This window comes from Anomalospiza imberbis, chromosome 6 (assembly GCF_031753505.1).
Source record: "Anomalospiza imberbis isolate Cuckoo-Finch-1a 21T00152 chromosome 6, ASM3175350v1, whole genome shotgun sequence".
In the NCBI taxonomy this organism is placed as follows: Eukaryota; Metazoa; Chordata; class Aves; order Passeriformes; family Viduidae; genus Anomalospiza; species Anomalospiza imberbis.
In genome coordinates this window covers 7,914,274-7,935,657 of record NC_089686.1, presented here as the reverse complement: position 1 = coordinate 7,935,657, position 21,384 = coordinate 7,914,274, and the positions used below count along the sequence as shown (strand labels likewise).

General features: G+C 43.5%; 1 long non-coding RNA gene across 1 annotated transcript; it reads right to left on the bottom strand.

The window, feature by feature from the left end:
• Nucleotides 1-3,779: 3,779 nt before the first annotated feature.
• On the bottom strand, nt 3,780-20,312 carry LOC137475186 (uncharacterized). The gene is made up of 3 exons (XR_010999732.1): nt 19,891-20,312; nt 4,458-11,645; nt 3,780-4,087 (listed from the first exon to the last, which is right to left on the bottom strand). It is a non-coding gene; the product is annotated as an uncharacterized lncRNA (long non-coding RNA).
• Nucleotides 20,313-21,384: the final 1,072 nt, after the last annotated feature.

The following is a 21,384-nucleotide window of genomic DNA, read 5'->3' as shown; positions in this document are numbered from 1 at the left end:
GCAGCTCACATATAGAGCAGCTCTAGAAACCATCTGTCATTGAGCAGTTCTTTATTCAAATGAAATCAACTGTGAAGTAATAATGGTTCTCATTTTTATTATCTCTCCTTACAGTGAACTTGATTAAAATCCAGCGCACGGTATGCAAACAGGCTGTTGTAAATTTGTACTCTGACAAAAGGGGAAAGTAAGTGATCTGCCCACATGCTTAGAACTTTGTCATTATACATGGGGACAAAAAAAGGAAGGGGCATACTGGGTTGCATAAACAAGTTTGTCCGGACACAAACTGTCCTAGCCCTATACAAAGGCCACGTCTGCTGCATGACACCATCAGAGGGGCCGAGGAAAAGCTAATTTTACTAGCACATATAAAAGGCTGGGGCATGTTCTGAATAAATCAGATAGCCTGGCTTCAGCAGCACGTGCTTTCAAGTCTTTTGCCCAGGAGGATGAGCTGAGCTTCTGAGGAATGAACTCAAAACAGACGTGATTCTCCTTTCACTTCTGGCGGTGTAAATGGGGAGTGATTCCATTGTATGGCTGGTATGAATGAGACTGGGAAAGAGTCCCAATCAGTCAATCATTCCCTGCTTTGTCTATTCATTAAAGCCCTCTTCTCCTCTGCACAGATGGCCAATGTACTATTGTACTCTAAGAACTGGCCAAGTTAAAAAAACAACACAAAGGAATATGCCTGACAAGTCAGCAATAAATGTTTGTTTTTCAGAAAAAAAAAGGGGGGCATATTAGCCTGTTGTACAGATAAGGCTTAACCTGTGCATGTACACATATGTGTAAGTTGATACAGATCCATATATATGTAGATATGCAGAACCTCTATAACAGGCATGCACACACTGTGAGTGTATGAGTATATATACCTCACCCCAACGCCCACAGATTTCCCAGCACAAGGCAAAAGGTAAGATTTTTTAAAATCATAGTAGCTGCTGCTGTGTTAACAAAGCTTTGTTTGTGCTTTGGAAGCAGCACGGCTGGAAAGTGAGACTGCAAGAGACACTAATTCGGTACAGCAGCGTTTTGAAGCCCCCTGAAAGCAGGAGCATGTCCAGAAGTGCAGGCACGAAGCATGGAGGCTGTGCCCCAGCTCCTGGGACTGCCAGCTGCAGGCAGCAAGCACGGGGCTGGGAAGGTAGAGGATGAAGGAGAAGGATGGGGGAAGGGCAGACAGGAGATGCCATGTCATCCCTGCCAGACTCCTGGGGTATAACCAGAGAAGAGATGGTGTCTTTCAGCAGACCCCAGCACATCTTTAGCACCAGTGAGTCAGGGTCCATGGAAGGTTGGACATTTAGGTCAGCTTTCCTTAGCCCTAGAGTGCTAACGTATGAAATCTCTGTAGCAAAATCCTGTAGAATAACTACTTGGGATTAATACTTACACGGGTCTCAGTTCCCCCAAGGTCTAAGGAATTATAGGAAGGATGTCTTTCCCACATGCCCTTAGGAGATACTACAAAATTAAATCCCTACTAAAATTTTAGAGCTCTGGTTAGTCACAGGGACCCACAACAAATTTGGTGGCTGTAACATTCACACAGTGCACACTCATATTTGCCAAAGTGTTTTATGGGGTTTCCAGCATAGCACACTGCTGAAAGGGTGATCTAAGTCATCCTGAGTGCCATGGCCTGAGCAAATGCACCCACCACCTGCACCCAACCAGTGGCTTCTCATTAGCTGGCATGCAGAGATTAATCAGCAAATTTCTTGGACAGCTTGAGTCATGCCAATGGTGGGCACAAGCCTGTGTGGGGATGGGCTATACCGTGGCTGTGCAGGAGGCACTGGCCACACAGATGGGTCTGAACTTTTCAAAGCACTGTTGGGACACAACTTGCTTGTGATAAGAAATACCAGGGTTTGTTGCTCAAGTAAATGTCTCCAGCCAATGGTGTTTCATGTTGAGCCTTATTCAAGTCAGCTTTGGCACCACTCAGGAACAGATTCTCTGTCTGTAACGCCCTCAACTCATTTAATTTGCCATTGCCAGGACTGAGAGGGTCTGTGTCTAGGACATGAACAATCTTCCTAGCCTGGGTGTTCCTTGCCTTGGCACCCAAGGACCGATAGTCACAAGCTAGGCACAAATCACGTGTCAGTTGAGATGCTGCTTCTCATCCCATACTGAAGAGACCATGTTCTTAAAGATTTGGAGTTTGTGGAAGGGTCAAAAAAGTGTTCTCCATCAGCTGCTTCTTTGCAGAAAATGTGCTGAAGCTGGTGCATCACTGGAAGTAGTAGATGTACACAGGGAACAGGGTGGTTTGTGCTGCTGACTCTGCTCTCCTCAGGCAGGACACCTGACACTGGTGTCACTGCCTAAATCATGAGCTGAGAGTTATAGGAAACTTTCATCCTCCCTACAGGGCTTTTGATACCCTGCAGACATAATTCACTGAGAATGGATTTCATAGCTTTATACTCAGAGAAATATCAGGCCTGATAAGATGGGACAGCTTTGTGTAAACTAATGAGTTTTCAAGCCATTTTGGTCTGAAAATTCTTAGTGAAAGTATTCTTAGTGAAAAAATAAGTTTAGGGAGCATTGCTTACATATAACAGGATGTTCATGGTAGCCCTGGTATATGTCATTGTTTCCTGTGCAAAAAGTATGTTGCTATAGTTCTTCAGTGAAGGAAATAATGCCAATAAAGAGAATATAAGGGAAAATCTGAGAGCACAGGGCACTTCTGAGTATACAGAGTGCAGCTGCAAGAACAAAACGCCTTTTTTGTCTGTGATAGGTAGGAACCCAAATATGCAGCACCCAAGAAATAAAAGGTTTTACCCAGGCAATAAACAGAAGATGATTACTTTGGAGCTGCACATAAACGCTGAAATTCCTTGGCAATGATTTCATACCCTTTCCTGAGGCACACTCTGCTGGTACGTAAAACCTGTATCTTCCCATGTCCCACAGGGATTTATGTTTTTGTTGCTCACTCGAGGTGGGACTGTGGGCAGGGTCAAGCAATCCACCTAGAGGTGAAAATGTGGGAGCAGCCCTCCCTCCAGCTTCTTCTCTGGGGGCTTCATTTGCTGCGTTTTTAATAATGAAAACCAAACCAAAACAAGAACACAGCATCTGAAGTGTTTAGAAAACACAGGGCCCCGCTTAGATGAAAGCAAACTGTGCTCCCTCATCAGGTGTATGGAAGTCTGCACCCTCCTGTATTTATCTGCTCCCTGCTAACCTCAATTCACCTTCATGGCATCCAGGGAATCTTTGCTACAGGGCTCAGGTATCAAAGTCTTCAGTTTCTGAGCGTTTCATTGCGCCGCGCTTCATCAGATTAGGGCGTTGCACATCCTTCCATTGATCCGCTGGGCTTTGGATGTGGGTCCTTTGTGCCTTTTCCAACCAGCACATCTCGACTTTTCTCAGAATGCCTGCCTTATTTTGGACATATGTAGCCCACCCCTCATATAACCTTGGCTTTTTTAAAAATACCAACACTTAGAGACAGGGCCCAAGAGGCCCCCCAGGCACCTGTTGAGATAACTTCACCCTCAGCTGATCCACGCAGAATGAGAGCAGCAAAAGAGAGGTGCTGAGCTGCATGGAACAAGGGGAAAGAAAGCTTTGGGGTTCTCCTCAAACTCTAAACAAATAATTTATTCTGCTGCTGAATGGCAGGGACATTTTCACAAATAATCTAGAGGGTAATCTAAGGGCGAAACTATGGGAGGTTTGGATCTGTCTGAACTACAAACCTGCCCTGACTGGGTCAGACAGCCCCCTGAATTCACAGCACTGGGGAGATGTCTTCAGGTTGAACAGTTGAGGAAATAAGACATCTTTAACAAAACAAGATATAAAGCCTGGCTTCTTTCATTAAGTATATATAATCTGGATGCATTTAATACTTGTGTAAAAGAGTGACTCACAGGGCTGACATGAAGCAAATGCATCTCTCGGAGCTCTTTGAAGGTCATCACTGACAGCAAAGAAGTTCTTAGTTCTGACCTGAAATGTCCTCTGCTGTCCCAGACAAGAGATTCTCTTCCCTAGACATCACCATTTCCAGTGAACTGAATTGTAGTTTTGCAGTCTGTGCAAACTGGAGTCTACCGGAGAAATGAAAATTAAAATTACTTTTGAAAGCAAATTAAAAATCCAACTTGCAGAATTTCCCTTTACATTGCATTTTATTTCAAAACAAACTCAATTTTCCTTTTTGTCGGTCTGTACATCTCATTAATGCACATTTTAAAGCCTAATCTCACATTCTTCATTTTCTCAAGTAATTATATGGATGGAGTCACCATCTCTCCATAGTTTTGCACTGCAATAATAATGATTATTCACAAAATCAACTGAAGATGACCTGTCATGAAAAAAAGCAGACCTGAAAAAGTCTTACATTCCCCCAACCTTATCTTTGTTTTCTCACCATTATCAACTGGATTAATAAAGAGATACTATCTCACCTTCCAAACAACTGCCTTGTTTATGTCGTTAGATCTTCATTACTTTAGCAACTCTCACATCTTGCCTTTACCCTCGGAAAGAGAGACATTACTCGTGTTGCTGGCTACAGGTTCTGTGCTAAAGCATTATCACTGCCTAGCTTTGTGTCACTCTGGCTGCACAGGGAACTCATTTGAGCAGCTTTAGAGAGAATCACAGAACATCTTAGAGCAGCAGGGACCTCTCAGCGTCACCTGGTCACACGCCCACTCACAGCTCAGCCAACTTCAAAGCCAAATACAGCTTCAAAGTCAGATCAGGTTGCTCAGGGTCATGCCTGGCTGAGACTGGAGTGCCTCCAAGGATGGAGACTCCACAACAGTCGCTCTCTGAAGCAGTCATTGCTCCCTTGATGCTGTGGGGTACCTGAGTGCATCCCACCATGCAGCTATTCAGCCCTGAGCTAGTAGGAGTTTGTGTGCTCCCCAACACAGTGCTAGTCCTTGGTCCTTCAGAGGATTTGCATTCCTTCTTGCTCCTCATGAAAATACAGTTACCCCCAGTGCTGGAGTGACTAGTTAGGACAATGTGAATTGCTGCTACTTTCATCTTCATCTTTGTTCCTTTTGGTTTCAGAAAATATTTCCTGCCAGTTGTCTGAGCATTTATCCTATTTTGATATTCTTTTTACCCAGGAAAAAGAAAAAAGAACCCCCCAAATTCCAATAAAACCTCAAACACTGGAGCTATAATTAAAAAAATAAAAACTTATACACTTCAAAATGAACCTGAGGCAAAATCATAGAGCAAAAAACCCGTGTGCTTAATCCAAAAACTGTTTGCCTGCCTTTGCTTGCCTCCAATTTTACCTGATGTTCATTGACATAAAAAAAGTTTTCTGTTATTTTGCTGTCTTGCTGCATAGTTGAATTTAGAGCATTATCTGTGGTCTTGTGGACTTAGCTTTTTTGACTCATTCACAGGTTTGAGACATCACTTGGACATTCGTAACCTCTGGACACTGTGGAATCAACTGAGTGGATAAGAAGCAGAAATAGCGGAAGTGATCAGGAGATGTTCTGCAGTCTGTTTGGACCAGGAGAAGGAGTTTAGGCATGATTTATAGGGGGGAAAGTGTGCAGGGTGTGTCCTGTTCTAGAAGACTATTAAAGCAAATCCATATTTGTAAATGGAAGTAATCAGATACATATAAAAGAGCACAGTTTGCTCTTTCTTACAGTAATGCCACTAATAATAAAATGAAAGCATATGTGTTGTTGGTGATGCTTGCCAGTATTGCAGTGTATTGATTTAGGACTATACAATATATTTCAGTGATAAGAAATCCAAAAAGTCTACATTGAGTCAGGTAAAGAAATCTTGTGACATTTTGGAAAGATTGTTGATTTCTCCTAAATTAATTTGTATTTTGCTGCAACAATTTCTCCGCTAAAACCTTCCAGATTTTAAGACAGCAGCCCATATTTTCAAATGAAGCGCTGACATTTTCCACTGAACCTTGTGTTAAAAGCAATTTCTTTTCCACTTTTGTCAAGCATTTCCAGCAATATATTGCCAGTTTTCTGCTGACTTTGCGAGAACCAAAGGCCATTTTAAGGGACTTGGATAAAAGTCCAATACACTTGCAATTGCTTTAGTCCCTCTCAGCTGTCCTAATTCCTGTAGTCCAGATTTCTGGCCCTTCCTGATGAGTTGAATGTAACATGACTCATCTCCTTCTTGACCTACCCAGCTGTTATTTCATTTCCCTTCGCTAGGTCAGAGACAATCAGATCATTTATTCCAACCTTTCCAAGGCGAAGGGAAACAACATTTTAAAAGGACAACATATGATGACCAATGACCCAATTACATAGTCTCATTCATGTATTTGTTATCCTGGATTTTGAGTAGGACTCCGTTATTTGATGTTGATTGATAATATTTGTAGGTATTTGGATACCAGAGTAAGCATGACATATCTTGCTGATTTGTAAGGTCAAGGAAAAATTCTTCTCTATAGCAATACACCAGAGCTCAGTGTAATACAGGGACTTTTCATTTTCCTTTGAAAGACTGATTAGCAGCCACATCTAAAAACAAGTAACTGGCCCTAGTGGGCCAAAGGTCTAGGTTTTTACTGCAGTCTCTGTATATATCACTACAGAAATATCAATATAGCTTAAGGCCAGCCATTCAGGTTTCTATCTGCCTGCAGATTCTTGTCATGTTCTCTTTTTGCCAGGGGAATTTGTTATGGTAGGCATCAGCCTTGTCTTGGGTGAAACATCACGAAGCGAAGATAACAGGATGGGAGAGTTAAGCTGGGCAGGAAAGAAGGATTAATGAGGGGAATGGAAACAAACTGGAAAGAGATTATTTCTTTCAATAGGTTGGCCAAGGCAGGCAACATTTTTTTTTTCTGTTTTTCTGTGGCTCGATGTCAAAAACTCCATTATCTGTGAGTAGACAGGAGAAGAAACAATTTGCAAAACATGAACACCTCAGCTTTATGTGTCTGGCATAGACCTTCCTGATTTTTTTCCCCATCTATGTTATTTTCCTCTACAATAATAATAAAAAAAACCTAATGAAAGAGAAGTAGACCAGGACAGCAATGTCAGTGTGTTCTGTCCACCAGTCCTTCCTTTGAAAGTAGAAAATTCTGCTTACTTCTGACAAGTAAAGGCTTCAAGAAAAGCCTATAAAAAAGAAAAGCCTTGCTCATATGTGAGGTTGAGTAGGAGGCCAGCTCTTGCTTGCTTTACTCTCATGAACAAGTCAGCTGAACTTGCATATTTGGTGTGAACTTAAAGTGAGTGAAGCTCTGGAATGTACTCCTGCTTTGCAAAGGGAAGTCAATCCCCAAAAGGAACTTCACTTGGATGCAGGTGCCCCTCGTGTGTAAATACAGATGCAAAGTGGTGGTAAGCAAGTCTCTTCTATTGTGTAAATTAGTGAGTTCTAAGGTGGGGATTTAAGGGGAACTTTGTCCTGCAATGGATAAAAGTGAGGGAGCTCTTCAGTACAGAAAAGGAGCCAAGGGAAGAATGTGCAGCTAATCCAGACGAAAGACCTACAGGCAGTCTTTAAAAACATGTCAGTACAACTGCCTGGGAGGTTTCCAAATGGGTGCCACATCTTCAACATCTTTCACAGCTTTATATCTGCTTTCGGTATGGAAATCAGAGAAGGGAAATGCTGATAGGAGGGCTGAGAGGAATAAGTGAGGTTATTTGAAATGCAGTTGTTGTTCTCTGGTGTTCATTCCCTCCTCCCCTTAAGCCCCCCACAACAGTTTCTCATTTTTACAGAGACGAATCTGCCCTGCCAATTGTCTGGCTTTGAAGGGCAGGGCTAGTGACAGGTTTGCAGCCCTAGATTTCTTTTGAGATGGGAGTTCTCAGCATCAAGGTCAAAAGCAGGGGTCATGATCCCTCGCCTGCCTGTCTTTCACACTGCTCCTGGCTACATGTACTTCTTTTTAGACATGGCAGATGGTGAAATACTAAAAGTACAAAGGATTACCCAAACCTATTCAATAGCTGAACTATTTGTGTATTATTGTTATTTTGGAGCGGGGGCAGCCTCGGGACACCCTCACTGTGTCTTTCACTTTAACCAGCCCTTAGACATGTGAGTTTGGAAGGCTAATGGAAAAAATTGTGTTCTTTGCACTGTTTCAAAAGACTGCAAAGCACCTCCCAAGTGCCTTTTCTGCAAATTTTCACATAAAATCTATGACTGTTCATCACAAGGGCAACATTACTGCTAATTTGAAATGAGCTGTGGCTGTCCAGATCATTACTAATAATTTAGCAACCCGTGTTTTCTTTAGGCCAAAACTCTGAAATCTGAATGAGGCCCTAAAACTTTACTCGAGACTAAAATTTTAGTGGAGTTCTTCACAAACTAGAATTGTTCAAAATATTCTGTGCAGCTTTGCTGTTGTGTATCAAGTGTGAGCACAGGAGATTAGAAAGTGGAAGGAGAAGGCTGCCTGCCTTGTTGTGCTAGAATGCTGATATTTTTTTTCTGTATTTTAACATTTCCCAGTGAAAGCCAAACATAGAGTTTGTTTCTGAATTCTGACTCTGAGAACACAATATTTTTTTGAATCAAACCAGAAAATGCCTTTTGCTAATTTCATGCATTTTCTAGAAGCCTTTAACAATTACTGCAGAGGACAGGCTGAGCTGCTGCTGTGTTGATATCAGTTGTGATGGAGAATGGTTCTGGGACTTCTAAATCTTTCCAAACCACTCACAAGTGTCAACATACTCTCCATTTACTTCAGAATTGCCAAAGCTGGGATAGAAGTGTGTGCATGAGGACATGGCAAGAGAAGGCCACATTCATCCTATCATTAAAGGAAAAGGAGACGATGGGGGGAAAGGATTTGGGTTAAAGTTTTATGGTGTTTCAGCCATGCTGCTCATAGGCTATCATACCTTCAGGAGGAAAAGGACACACTCACTGTCACCAGAAAAATGAGAGCAGTGTCTCAGCAGCCACGTGAGGAGGAAGCCACTGCTCACAGGTGTTTGGTGGCAGTCTCAGAGCTGCCAGCACTGCTGGAGCTCAGCACACAGTTCTGTTGTCTGGCTGACAAAGACACACAGTTGGCAGCTGATGTAAAGGGAGGGAGCACTTGGAAAACCCACAGCCAAACCTGGTTCTCACAGACATCAGGGCAGATCTGACATGGTTCCACTGTTGAGTGAAAGTTTGACAGTGTTGATAACTCTTTGGTCCCTGTTAGCAAACACACAGTGCAAGAATGTACCTTGAGCAATATCCAGCACCTAAACACAGGCAAATCTGAGAGAATTTTGCTTCTTTCTTCTGCCACACGAACAGAAAACTTCTGACGAGCATGAAATGGCAGTAACACCAGCAAAGTGAAAGGAGGCAATTCCAGGGGCAATGGAAGTGTCACCAGGAGTATATTGTTTTGTGGATTCCATGGTACAGACCACACAAAAGGCTCTGGGGTACCTTCAGTTGTCAAATTATGTTTGCTGTTAGCAGAAAGCCGCAGCAAATCTAAGACAAATTTTGTGCTCGTGTGGCGTTGTGAAAGCTCTCACCTGAGCAATCAAAAATTTCCTCCTGAATACCCACAGTATTATGCAATGCAGGCAACTTTTAGCATGCAAAGCCAGGCGTATTCAGCTGAATGCTGTGGTGTTCGACCTTAGGGGCATAAACAGGGCTTGTTCTGTCAAACCCAGCAGAAGATACTGAACATACTCATCCCATCCTACAACCTCTTGGGATTTTTGCCTCCATCACACGGAACATGACAGAACTGAATCCCCTCAGACCAGTGTTTTTCAAACCACAGTCTTATCCATGTGCACAGTCTAAACTGCATTGAATGAATGCAAGTTATGTATCCACACACAAATTCTAGAACCATAATCAGGCCCAATGTATTTAAATAACCCTGGCTTTAACTTAAAGGTCAAAGGAAAAATGAGTAATGAACTAATTCTTAAACAATGAAAAATTGAGAAATGTTTCTGGTGTGCAATGTATGTGGCTGTTATCCTCCTTGTGCCACTAGAGTTCATAAATACAATGTAAAGGAAATGTCCTTTCATCTAATATTAACAATCAGAATCTGAAAAAAAGACCATTGACCTTAACATGAACAGAATTCAAATGAGTAATAATTTCCTCCAATTTTAAAAAAGCTTTCAATAAATTTATTGTTTTTAGTTTTCAGAGGGCTTGGCTGGTGTGCTGGGAACGCTGCTATTTGCTTATCAAGCTTCTGCCCATATATATTCCAAATTAATGAAAAGCTCTCTAGCCTGGTGCTGGCTGTGATAGGGCTGTGCTCATACATGCTCTGTTGAAGGGTAGGTGGAATATTCTGTATTTTCTCATGCACTATATTTCATTGTGGATTTTTTCTGTGTGGGTGAGGGGGGAAGTGGGTTACAAAATTAGGACTTTATTTTAGTTGCAGTGTAATTGCTTCAGCCTCCTTTAGATGTTTTGAATAACTTGAGAAGTAACAATGCACAAAAGCACAGGAAGCAATATGAGAAGCAAGCCCTTAGCCAGCCTAGTTAAAACACTCTGGCCACAGTTTACAGAGTTGGGTGTACAACATTAAGCACCAATCCTTGCACTTGGTTCCCAAGAGATGCTCCCTCCACACCCACAGGCCCCACTGCCTTGGTTCTGCCATCGGATTCTTGGGGATGCCCCCTGTGCACTGAACTCACAGAAAGAAGTGTTCCACAGGGTTGGTTTCTGCCACACCTGTCTGGCACGTGCTCATGGACTGACATGTCTGGGTCTGGCCACTGCTGCTGCCCAGATGTCCCCTGGCAGCACCTACAATTTGGACTGGTCCTACAGGTGAGCAGGAGATGCCCACATAAACAATTCCAACCTAGCTCATGACATGCCTCGGGCAAAACAACATCTGTGAGAGGGAAACAGGGCCTCTAATTTATCCCTTTCCTTCGAGGAAATGATTTCAAGGGCAGAAATTGTATATCCGTGGGCACAAAACAAATCTTGCTCTTGTTCTTTCCGGGGCTGTGGGCAAGTCACTGCCTATCCCAGGGACAGGGTTTTGTTCTGGTTTAACCTCACTAATTGACTCACTGGTGTGCCATGGAGAGGCTTTGCATAACTGATGAATTTGGGTTATTTTAATGAAATTGCTGCATTACTGAATGTTATGTTTGAGCTTGTTGCAGCCTGGAAGTATCCTTGAGATATTTCCACTCTTCCCGTCCATATCATGGCAAAATGCTATGCAGCCAGGAAAAGAGGGTCTCATTCCAGGCTCTGCTTGAATGCCAGAAATTCAGAGGATGAATCTGGCCTGGGATCTGAAGCTCTGCAGTCTGAAGAGAAAGGAAGAATACTCAGATGGGAAAAAAAAGAAACCAATGTTCTCACTTTAAGAAAATGTAAAGGGGGAGAAGAAACTGGGACAGGAGAGAGAAACAGGAGAGTAAGCTTTTATAGCAAAGGAGCTGTTCTCACAGCAGCGGATCAGAGAAACTGGCTGCATAGGATGGAGAAACTGATCCATGGTCCATGGGAAAAGCCAGCAGCTGCAGTGAGGGCCATCTTGGGACACTGACCAAAACCTACAGAAGTCTCAAGAGTGGTGAACTTCAGCTTGGAGCTCCATCCTGCTCTTCTACCACTTCACCTCAATCTTCGTAGTTCTTGCACTGGTGAGGATGAAGGATCACTGCTTTTAGCACACTTTGTAAAGTCTGGAGTAACTTTGTCACTTCCCTGAAGGAATAAGTTGAATCCCAGAGCACCTGCAAGGCTGGAGGTAGGGAAGTGTTTGATCAAGCAGCTGGACATCTGTGGGGCTGCCCACACTAGGGACAGGACAGCTGAACTGCAATGCCCCATTTCTAGGAGGGAGTTAATTACCAAAAACATACGTGGTGAAGGAATCACTTGGGTCACTTGAATTGAACAGTTTGTGGAATAAATAAAAATTTAAATAAATAAATAATAATTAAAAAAAAAAAAAAAAAACCAGTAGCCTCTTTCACGGGGAGCCACGAGAGTTTTGTGACTCTTGCTCGGTGTAATTGTGATGGACTGGGTGCATTTTGCTGGTGATTCTGACACAAGGGCCGGGTTCCACACGGGAGAACGGCCAGGCTGAGCCCTGCTGTGTTTTTTTGGGCTGCAGCGGCACCTAAAGGCAGCCGAGAGCCGGAGCCAGCCTGTGACAAGGCACCAGCAGCGACCTGAAGATAAACCCCTTGCCTCTAGATGAAGTAGGTGGAGGATAAAATGCTGCGTGGGGACAAGTGGTGGCTGAGCTGAGCAAACTGACCCCTGGGAAGTGGAAATGTATGTTTATTTACTTACTTTAGTAATTAGGGATTTTTCTCTGTTGCACCTTTTGCACTCGTACGCTTTCCAAAGCTGGCCATGGGTACCAGGCTCCTTTGGTTTGCTTTGCACACCATGAATCAGATGCTACTTGGGAACTGACACAGAAAAGAATAATTTTCCTCTGGTAAAACGATTAATTGGGTGATCCAACCTTCCAGAGGATGCAGCAGGCCAACATCTCCTCTGGGTGATTCAAAAATGCCAACAAAACAGCAGATATTTACTGCATGGATTGCAATGAGGTTGGAAAGCAAGCTCATTTCTGACCTATGAGAAACATCCAGCTGCACAATAAAATGTTTCCCCACCACCTTCTGTTGCTGTCACCCGTTCTTTCCACGAGAGACATGTGAGCTGGGACTAGTTCTGATGTACTCAATGCAGTTCCCCAAAGCCCAGTTGAATGGCTCTGATTAGCACCAGCCAAATATCTGGGCCACAGACTTTCAGGGGAGCCTTCTTGTCTCAGAGCTATTGTTAATGCTTCCTGTTTATTGCAGTTCAGCACAAAGCCTTGCAGCCTGTCCACAGAGCAAAACAGCCAGAGGAGCTGAAACACTCTTTAGTAAAGGTCTCCTTCCAGCTTTTGCATGTTTCTCATATCAAAGACAAAAACTGAAACCTCTGCAATGTGCCCAATGCCAATGTCCTCTCCTTCTAGGTATTTAAGTATTAGTTTGAGCACTTCACAGAGGGATTTTGGAGTAACCATATCTCTCTGGAGATATCTCTTTTTTACCATGCAGAAGATTAGATGTGGGGACTCTAAACTTTCACTTGCTAAAAGCAGATCTAGGACAGTGAGTTATTTTCAATCCTAGAGGATTGAATCGTCTAGGATCCAATCCCCAGAGGGCCTGAGGTAGGAAAGATGCATGTTTCCCAAAGGACAGAACCACAGCCAGGAGCAGAGTCAGGCACAAACCTGGAGAAGAGAAGGAACAGGTAAAGCCAGAGGAGCGAGAAGGGCAGAGTGCAGGGAGCAGGGCTCTGATGGACAGGGAGACTTAATCATACTCGATTTAGTGATGCGTCAGGCTCCACAGGGAGCACTTCCTTCCTCCCCCATGCTGCTATTAGTGAGACATTTCCAAAGGTACAAAGTGCCTGGTGTCCATGATTACTCAGCAGGAACTACCATTAAAACTGCCTTTTAATGGCACTGAATCTCATTTTGGCCTGACAAGAAACACAGTCTAAGGCCTGGTTCCAGTTTGTGGTGAGAATTGCTCTTGCTCATGGGCCGAAATCAAGTTGAACTGGTGCTCAAGGCAGAAAATAGAGGGGAAAAAAACATTATTAGGGCTAGACAGTGCAGTGGTGCTGGCAGCAAGGGGTTATCAGCCATGTACCACAGTTCCCCTCAGTCTCTTGGCACAGCTGTAGAATATCCTGATTTTTGAGCTGTGGGAATTGAGCAAGGCACACAGAGATGTGAAATACCTGGCCAGGGTGTATCTCCAGCCCTAATACTGGACCTGTGATGTGGACATGGGCAGAAAGTCCAAGAGGCTGAACAAAATGCAACACAAATCTCTTAGATGGGGAAGTACACAAAGAAGGGGAGCAGAGCCTGCCTGTTCACTCAGTCTTCTAATCCAGGAGCTAGGCATGGCTAATGAAAATGGCAGGGAAAGACTCTGAACAAATGAAAAGAGGCACACTACAGATGGTGTAGATGAGCTGTAGAACTGCTTGGTGTGGGATGTTGTTGATGAAAAAGCCTTAAATGGGGACAAGAGGAAGCTGCACAAGGTCATGCAAGAAAAATCTGTTGAAGGTTACTGAATAGATAGAGACTACTCCAATTTAGAATATCCCTGGAGCAGGAACGGCTGAGGGCTGCAATTACTCAGGGTATCTCATAGTTCCTTGACATGTTCCTATAGACCTCCTTAGGCATTCACTGTTGGTTGCTGTTGGAAACAGTATGTTGGACTATATGGGTAATCAATCTAAGCCAGTATGGCCATTCTTATAGTTAAGTGCAATTAAAAATGATATTGTGCAACAAAGATCAGTGTCTCTAGTGTGATACTAAAGAGCTGTGACCTCTCTGAGCACCTTCAAATTCTAGGCAGCATCAGCAAGGACAAACTGCGGGAAGATGGAGGTAATTAATTTTGTCATTCTGAAGCCTTAATACTCAGGGGTGTCACAGCACTTTCTCTTAGCATTTGACTGAAAAGTACCTGGGATATATGGGGATTGTCATGTTTTGACATATTTGGTGTGCTTTGGGTTTTGAGCTCTGTTCTTTGGACAGTTTACCTACAGTGGACATGCACAGAGGAGAGACAGATTTGGTATGAGCCCACTTTGCAAAAAGAAAGAAGCAGGACTAAAAGATCATCCCACACAGACACACACTGACTCAAAAACCGCTGCAATGACTTGAAACAGAGCCATCTACTGACTCCCACTGATACTGCCTGTCTCTGGTCCTGGGAAGGGTCCTCAGGACCAGGCTGCGTCCTGCCTGTGCTCACGATGGGGATAATGATTCACTGGAGAAAGCAGGCTTTTAATAGCAAAGTGCCTGAGAGTAACACAGTCATGGGAATGGAAGCAGAGATGATTCCTTGGCCTGGAACAGCAGGCTGGCTATCGTGGAGGCCAGATAGTGTGATAGCTCTGAACTCTAGATGAAGAGCACAGCCACGAGAATGGTGTTATTTGATGAGAGCTTGGAGCAGATGGGCAGTGTGGTTAATTAAAGGGCTAGGGATAATGTTTCCTAAATTAAAAAAAAAATGTAAGTAGTTGGAAAGCATTTTAAGAAACCATAATCTCCATGTACAGGATATCTCAGAAGGGAAAAATTGAGATAGCGGAAAATTATAAAATAAAATTTTTAAAAACCTAGTTTCTTTAAAGTATTGGAATATTCTCACAAATGAGACAAGTGCTCTTAAAACAGATTGAGTTGGTGATTGGATGGCAAGGTTAGCAGCAATGGCAAAGGAGTGCAATAAGTAACCTAGGAGGTTTGATTATTCCTACGTGCCTAATCTCCATTAATGTGAAGAAAGCTGATCCACACAACACCACTACAGATCTGGTCTGGGGAATTTGCTATCTGAGAGATCTGAAGAGAGTATTGGAGATCTCTGCAGACTCTGAAAAGGGCAACAGAGCACATCTGATCTGGATTTTTTGCTGCTGAGCATTCACACTGCGGTGGTCCCCGGGGGTTGTGGTGCTTCAGAGGTGTTGTACTATCAGCTCTCCTGCTTGTTCCTGCTGCTGCAGCTTAATTTGCTCCTCAGTCAGATAAAGGGTGCAAGCAGAGGTGGAGAGAATGTTTGTTAATGGAACTTCTTTGATGCCATATTTTTATGTGTAGAACCTATGATTCAGATAACCCATATCTATCCTTTTCAAAGTGCTATATCTTAAAGATGCATTTTCACTCAGATACTTCTAGGCTGACTCACTCTCTCCTTCATGGGCTGGTTGCATAGCCCACAAATTGCTCAGGCCATGCTGGAAACTACCTGCTGAGGGAGTCTGGGGTGGGGAACAGGTCAGGCATGGGTAACGTTGGGTTAACAGGAGAGAGGTCCATGTGAAAGGCGGAGGCTGGTGGGATGTCAAGGAAGAAATCTCTACATTAAATTTCCTCTTGTAGTACTCACTACTTAACCCTCACTGTTCCTGAAATAATTATGATTTTGGAAGCTAAACCCCAGATGGTACGTGTGAAAACATTGTAGATGAAAGCAAAGAAAAGCAGACAAAAAGATTTACCAGAGACTTAGATTTTCAATGTGTAAGATGAAGATAATGTCTATCCAGCTATGAAGCTAAAAATTAATTTTGTCCACAGACTTTTTGGTAATAGGGTAAACTGAATTATACTGTTGTAGGGCTGCCTTTGAACAAAAGCATTGCAAAGACTGTTTAAGAGATCTGAAGACTAACAATAGATTAATAGAGTAGTTAGAAGAAATGGAAAAGAAATTAAAGTATGAGTAATGCAAACAAATTTCTATGAAATGACCATTCTTCTTGCCTACTTTGGCAGTTAACATGGCAATTATGCTTTCTATGTAGACATTCAAAATTATTTGAAATTAGCACAGAAGGTATTTTATAAGCAAAATTTCATTTGATCAGAAGTTTCAGGTTGGTAAAAATAGCTTTCATGTACGGTAGGTTTGGACTGTGGTCCTTACTGTACCAGACGTCCTTGAATCAGGAACTTGGCATGACTGGGGCAATTAGTCACGTCTGAGTAAGAGAGCAGCCCAGGTCATATAAGACACTTAGACCGGACCATAAATAAATGAAAAAATTGTGGTTAAAATGAGAATTTTGTTATAATGATCAAAATGTCAGAGGTTTTAGCTGGAATTTTGGCTCCACTGACAATGATTGGGGTTTTGCATTGCCCTTATGGCCCCTGTGCCTAATTAGACTCCATCCAAGGCCTTCTATTGGCCTAAAATTTGAGAGTTAAAACTGTGCACATGGCATTATTTATGTGATCTTTTAAATTTTCACTTTAACAGGTCTTGGAAGAATAATCTGTGATAGTTTATGAACTATAATGATGGTTAATTTAAAATTTGATAAGTCTGACTTGGCCCATTGGGAAGTGCTTTATACCTTTCTAATTCATGGGAATGATGGGACATTTCTCTGTCTCATTAAACCACAAATTTAATTGTACATCGTTGAGCTCTTGGAGAAAAATTAAATTATGTACCCCAGAAGAAATCACTTTACTGTGCCAGCTGCAGCTACAGTAGATAGCAAAGGATATAGCTGTCTTGCATTCTTCCTTAATCTTTAGGGCAAACACAAAGAAATGATGTAAATGCAAACTGAAAAGAGGGTAAAGAGCCTCTCCAGCAGAAACAGAAGTCAGGAGATCCCAACAAGCTTCTGCAATGAACCCTGTCACACAAAGTGAATACAAAACATATCAAAATCTGGGTTTATGTATTTTTTTTGTTTTCCCTGAAATGAGAAAAAGGGAAAGTAAAGGGATAATATTCAGTTTTAAGCACAAAGACCAACTGAAAAAGGAGATTTTTAACAACTCTTTATTCTCATGTGTTGTGGGTTTACCAGCTTCTACAAGTTTACACAACTTTGTTTGGAGCAACTGGCTTCTTATCCCATAACCCATTGCAAGAAACTTGAATGAAGTGATAGGAGATCTATCACTGCTTGACTCCTCCTGATATAAACATGAAACAAATATCAGATTCCCCAGCAGTCCTTATTTTGGCTGCTACCCAGAAGGTGTTGCTCTTTTTGGGATTTATGAAAGATGATAGGCTGACCCATGGAGGCAAATCATACACTCTGTAGTAAAATCATGAAGTGTACTTTGTGTGCATAAGTGGAGATGGGTCAAGTGGTCTCCCTGTAATGTGAGCACTGGCAATCTCAGCCTGGGGCAAGAATGGGAATAATGTGTCTTACAGCACTTCACGTCACTCATTTCAGCAGGGAGATCAAGTGTGCAGCCAACAGAGGCTCCTCCCTGCTCAAAATACTTATCTGCATAAACACACACACACCAGCTACAGCTGTGTGAACACTGGCACCTATATTAATGCATAAAAAATCCTCATTTTACAAGGACCAGTTCAGCATATTCTTACAGAGCTCAAGAAGAGGGCTTATTTAATTATAGGAGTGACAGAACACTATGAAAAGCACCCACGAAGACTTCTCCCAGGCTTGAGATCTGTTTAACTAAAAGAAACATAGTACTGCAAACATTTAAAAAAAAAAAAAAGGTAATCCCTAAAGACTCCTGTCACTATCAGCCAAAGCAGATTCAGTGGCAGTCACTACGAGCACTAACTGAGCATTAGCTAGGGCTCTAATTCATACAGCATCCTTTGCAAGGATGAAGAAGAGAAAAACATCTCCAAACACTCTTCCCCATGGAACTGCATAATCACCTCTCTTTCTTTGCTTCTGGCTCAGTGAGAGCCACATCTGACAAGTCACACAAATATTTGTTTCTCTTGAAGTGCGTAAGCGGTACAAATGAAGTGAATGGGATTACTCACATGCTGAGAGATAAATATGTGCTCTGCTGGATCAGAGCCACAGATCTCAGCAACTTGGGCTGAGCTGTAAACATGGGCTGCAGAAAGATCCCAATTCTTTGGCCAGATATTGCACTACTGGATTCATTCTGTAGTAAACATATCTGGCTGCCAATTTCTGTGTCTTATTTCACCTTGCAATTGAGATTTTTGCTCTGTTATCTGTGTCAGGTAAGACACAATTATCTCCTAACATGCATATCATGATATGCCCTCAGAAAAAAATATAATAAGAATAATTTTAAACAGTATTTCTCTGTATTTTTAACCTCTTTGCCTGCTCTCTCACAGCCTTAGCAAATAAGTGACTGTCCCTGGCAGCTGAGTCCTATCACAAGGAAGCCACATCTGGCTCAGGAACTTCCTGAGCCATCACAAGCAAGAGGGGGGTAGGAAAGCCTCCAGGGAAGGATCTCTGTATGCTTGAGATATCATTCAGATCAGCCAGGAGTGTAGTAATGAATGCTTGTTCTAGCTTAGGCAGAGAAGCTAAGATGAGGAAATTACCTGTGGATCATCTCTAGCTAGAGCATAATTCAAGGTTCACACATTGTGTTCATTGCTGTCATGACCTGAACTGTCATGAATGAAGAGGGGAGGGAACAGAAAGCAGATTTACAGGCAAAGAAGTAAAAGCTGGAAGACAGAATGGGGCTGCTGTGAAGGAATGCCTGGTAGGGTGGAGGGGATGGTTAGATGTAAAACTCAAACGCAACTCAAAAGGTGAGTAACAGATGGAGAAAAGCATTTAAGGGGTGTGAATAATCTGAATTTGTCTCATTTCTGGTTTTGTTGGGCTGTATAAACCCTCTTACATGGGACCCTTGTGGGTTGGTGTGTGGTCTCTTACACCTTCAACACTATAAACAAATGTGTGGAGCACTTTCCTCATGGACCTGGCACACATCCTTGGAAGGGGTGTCCTTCAGCCCTCTTCCCCCCACCAAAGGTCATTCTGTTTGAATGCTTTGGAGAAAGCTCTCTGCTCGCTGGCTGAAAACATCCCACTCCGACACTGGTGGCTCCAGCCAGAGGCCTGCTGGCAAATCCTTGCCTTCTTTCCAGGGCTGATGTCCCAGCAGGAGCTCAGGGCCCCCTGAGAGATGATTTGACACCACCAGTCCCCACATGCCCCAGCAGCCCTGTGGAAAGGGGAGGGTGCGCAGCGTGGGGCCTGCCAGGTGTACTGCCATGGTGCACCTCAGCCACCCGTCCAGGGCTGCATCCCCTGACAGTAATGAGGCCCTTGGCAGCTAACAAAGGCACTGGAGTTATTCCCTCTCCTTTGCACCAGCATGGGAAATTAAGGGCAATTATCTGTGGCACGTGGCACGGGAGGCAATGTTTAATTAATGTCTAAGGGGGGCACGTGCTGCCTCTGGAGACAAGCAGCCCTCCCTCCTGTCAGGTCCTCAGGGCTCTTCTCCTGGAGACATCCAGGCCTTCCTCCCCTCAGGTCACCAGGGCTGCTCTCCCTCACCTCCCAGTGCAGAGATGGGCATGGTGCCATGGGATGATCCTGCAGAGATGGGGGTTTGGTATCAAAGATGCCAAGCTAACATGGCACACTGAAAGACCTGGGTGTCCTCTCACACTCAGGGAGTTTAATGTTGTCAGCAGGAGGTGGCCACTTCATGGGGTCTTTGGTTTTATGGTTTGTTTTTTTTCCAAATGGCACTTTTGACATGAGGACCAACACTCTGCCCAAGAGCTTGTGCAGTGTTTGTCCCAGAGGGCAGGGCAGGAGGGGCTGCAGAGGTCAGGAGAAACAGCATCAGGGATGGTGAACAGACAGGACTAGAGGCACTGGCTGTGCTCAGAGGGAGACAGAAGCTTCCAACACCAGTCCTGGCCATGAGTGCAGAGCAAAAGCTGAGAAATGCTGTCTCTTCTCTCCTGCAGAGTTGCAAAAGCTGAGAGCTGCTGTCCCTTCTCTCCTGCAGACTTGCTGGACAGCACTTTTGCTCTGAGAAACTGCACTCACTCACCAGCTGCAGTGAGGGCTGGGCACTCAAGGTCCCAAAAGCATCCTGATGTATCCCAGCACTCCTATTGCTCCTGCCAGCTGACTGCTCACTGCAGGACAGCCTCACACACCAGCATTTTTTGGCCTGGTCCTGAATGCTGTTGTGAGCTTTTTTGCTTTCCGGGCTTCCAATGAATTTTGTGAGGAGGGACGTATTCCCCCACTTCTCCACCTCATCCTTCCCAGGGCTGTCAGTTCTGCATGCAGCTGACAGGACCTGGGGTCTTAGGGGTTTGATCTCCTTGCCTGGCAAACCCCGGGAAGCTCTTCCTGGGATGGGCACTCCTGTCACACCAACTCGGACACAGCGCTAAGACCTATCACATGCAGGCTTGCTTTCAGAAATGTGGTTCTGAGTGACAGTTCTCTTTATTCTTAATGCTTTTCTTTGCCAAATGGTTGGTGGATATTTAACAGAGGAATAGCAGGGCACTTTAAAATAAGAAAATATCATAAATATACGCAAAGGATGTTGAAAATGGATGCTCTGATTGCAGAGACTTTTAGGCTCTGGTGTAATATAACAATGTTGAGCAATTGGCAATTGGCCTGTTAATAAGCTGCTGGCAGCATTGCTGCAGATGCTGGCAGGCCCTAACATCAACTTACATTGAAAAACATTTGCAAATGCAAAACAGAAACAGCTGGTTTCAAGTTGTGTTACAGCTACACTTAGCAGCTAAAAAATGGACCTTCCATCCTCTCCTGAGGTGTGTGGTTAGGAGGAGATGTATCAGCACTGCAGCGTTGGCAGCTCCTCTCCATTTGGAACAATTAACATGGAAAAAAACATGACATAAAATCAATACTGTTGAGGATTAATGAGCCAAAGCATGTACTGGAAGTGAAAACGTTTGCAGTTTTTCTTTAACACAAAGCCTCGTGTAAGATAACGACCAAAGGGATGAGTGGCAGAAAGGCACTTGTTCTGTGCTATCCCCACCATCA